Source organism: Dromiciops gliroides, chromosome 3 (genome assembly GCF_019393635.1).
Source record: "Dromiciops gliroides isolate mDroGli1 chromosome 3, mDroGli1.pri, whole genome shotgun sequence".
NCBI lineage: Eukaryota > Metazoa > Chordata > Mammalia > Microbiotheria > Microbiotheriidae > Dromiciops > Dromiciops gliroides.
In genome coordinates this window covers 191,786,899-191,790,092 of record NC_057863.1, presented here as the reverse complement: position 1 = coordinate 191,790,092, position 3,194 = coordinate 191,786,899, and the positions used below count along the sequence as shown (strand labels likewise).

The following is a 3,194-nucleotide window of genomic DNA, read 5'->3' as shown; positions in this document are numbered from 1 at the left end:
CATGACCCCAGTAATAACGTAGACATTAAAAAGATTACATTTCCACTTTGAGCTCTTTACACAACTTGGTATTTGGATTCTAATCAGATGTCTCTGAATCTGATTTTGAAACACTGACACCTTGCTCTAATCTCTTTTTATTGAAAAAAAGTAATTTGAATTATATTCATCTTTGCAGGAAAAATATGATGGGATAACATCGTGTTATAAAAATAAACTATTTTAGTGCTCACTTCGGCAGCACATATACTAAAATTGGAATGATACAGAGAAAATTAGCATGGCCCCTGCACAAGGATGACACACAAATTCGTTAAGTGTTCCATATTTTAAATCACTATTTTAAAAATATTATTACTGTTCTGACTATGATTTTTCTCATTCTTAAGGATTTTATATTTTTTTACACACTAAAACCCCATGTGAAATATGTATAGATTTAAAATGACAAATTTTCGCTGCTTCTTCTCCTTCTTACATAAATAATTGATGAATGACCACTAGGATAATAAATTAAACTAATTTAATTAATATTTCCTAATTCCCACCTTTCTAATGGTAAGGATCCACTTGCCAAATAGCAAATCTGATCATAAGCCCTAAAAATGTACTTTTGATTTGGTTCTTCAGCCAAACAGGAAACAAACATTTTAGTAATAACTATCTCATTCATGACATCAAATGGTAATTCAGCAGTGAAGTGTGATATAATTTTTGGTTCTATCCCTATTCCATGCCTTGATTTATTCAATCTTTCTTGTCTTTCTTCCTCAAATATTTGTTCATTTTATTAGAACTGATGAAGATGTTTAAAAAATGGGGATATTTGAAATAAAATAGACAATGAAGTAATGCTTCAAAAAATAAAGTATTTTAGAGAAAGACATATGTCATATGCAAAGAAAAATTATTCATGTCTTCAGGAGCACTTAAAATTGATATGGAATTTTAAATTGTTTTTTTTTTTATAATACATGATCACTCCCCATTTTCCCCCTATAAAAGAACCCTCTCTTATACAAAGAAACAGTTCAGCAAAACCGACAGAGACTACTGACATCATCATCACTCACTTTTCTTCTGAGAGAAGTATATTTCCTCAACAGTTCTTTGGAATCAAAATTAGACCTTGTGTGGTATCTAAGTAATGATCTCCTTAGTATTTTCATTTATATAATTGTTGTTATTGAATATATTGTTCTAATGGTCCTACTTTCATCTTGTTAGTAGTTCATAAAACCTTCTTACATCTCTCTCAATGCCACCTATTCATAATTTTTGGTCTTGATATAATTTGGCGTTTGTAAAAAACTGCTATATTATTGGTTTTCATTTGCGTATATCTCATCCCACTCACCCCAACAAGATTATGAACTCATTAGAAAAAAAGACTAGGCCTTATATATCTTTGTATTAACATAACTCCCTACCTGAAATGAACCTGCACAGAAATATACACAATAAGTAATCTTCTAGAGGGCAACTAGGTGGCACAATGGATAAAGCACTGGCCCTGGATTCAGGAGAACCTGAGTTCAAATCCAGCCTCAAATGCTTGACACATACTAGCTGTGTGACCTTGGGCAAGTCACTTAACCCTCATTGCACTGCCAAAAAAAAAAAAGTAATCGTCTGGTCTTTCTTGAAGACCTTCAAGGAAGGGGATTCCACTACCCATAAGAGCAACCCATTGAACTTTTTTTGGTTTTTGTTTGTTTGTTTTTGGTGAGGCAATTGGGGTTAAGTGACTTGCCCAGGGTCACACAGCTAGTAAGTGTGTGTTAAGTGTCTGAGGTCAGATTTGAACCCAGGTACTCCTGACTCCAGGGCTGGTGCTCTATCCACTGCGCCACCTAGCTGCCCCAACCCATTGAACTTTTATATAATTCTAGGAAGTTTTTTTTCTCCTCCTGGCATAATCTGAAAATTTGCCTCTTTTTAATTGGTCTCTATTGCTACTGGTTCTGCCCTCTGGGGCCAAACAGAATACAATTAATTCCTATTGCACATGACAGCACTCAACTATTTGGCAGGGGAAACCCACCATGTTTCTTTCCAAATACTTCTCTTTCTAGGGTAAATAAATGCAGTTTTATTAGAAAGTGTATTCTGTTAAAGACAGACACATTATTTTGTTAAACCAAGTAATGAAGTTAAAATCTACTTTTTTCAACTGATCTTCATATGACTGATGACCCTCCATCATTCTGAATTTCTACTCAAAACACTATCCAGTTAATCAATATAATTCTTAAAATGCAGCACCAAGAACTGACAAGATTCCAGATGTGAAATGATCAGTACATAATAAAGAGTGACTATTACTATTTCATTTTTGTAAGCCAGGATTTAATGAACTTTTCAGTTCACTAAAACCCCTAGCCTTTTTTTCCTTACAGACAAATTGCTATCTAAACATGCCTTGCCTATCTCTACTTGCAAGATTGATTTTTTTGGACTCAGGTGTAATAATTTACCGTTATCCCTGCTAAATTTCATCTTTTAAGGTTCAACCCTATGATCTGACCTATGGTTTTTATTATTTATTGAAATTTGATTTTGTTTTCTTGGATCTTAACTATCCTACCCAAGGGAATAACTTTTGAATCTTATCTATGAATGTGTTATCTATGGTTTTGCCCAGTTTTTTTGATAACAATATTAAATACTGATTAAACAACATTAAATAACAATATTAAATAAAAGCACAGATCCCTCCACTAGAGATATGTTGACAGATCTGTTGACATTGAACTAGTAAAAACTACTCTTTGAATCCAGTTATCCAATCAGTTAAAATTCTATCCTACTGCCTATACTCTCCACAATAATAGTATGAGCTACTTTGTCAAATATTTTGCTAAATTTTAGGTAAACTATCATTACAGAACCCCACTAATCTAATAGTTTAATAAGCTTATCAGAAAAGGAAATTTCTATATGTATCATAATCACCACTTTTTGTTCTACATTGTCATTTAACCATCTCTTTAATGATTTGTTGTATGATTCTCCTTAACAGTAAAGTCAAGTTCACTGGCCTAGAATTTGCAGGTTCTAATTTGTTGTTGTTCTGTCATTTCAGTTGTGTCCTACAATTCATGATACTATTTGGGGTTTTCTTGGCAAAGATATTGGATTGGCTTGCCATGTCATTCTGACATCAATTTTTTTTTAAATTTTGTGTTCCAAAT

The 3,194-nt window shown here is 32.8% G+C and overlaps 1 non-coding gene across 1 annotated transcript; it reads left to right on the top strand.

The window, feature by feature from the left end:
* Positions 1-225: 225 nt before the first annotated feature.
* Positions 226-332, top strand: LOC122752094. Its single transcript, XR_006355895.1, has one exon. It is a non-coding gene; the product is annotated as a U6 spliceosomal RNA (small nuclear RNA).
* The last annotated feature ends 2,862 nt before the right edge of the window (positions 333-3,194 follow it).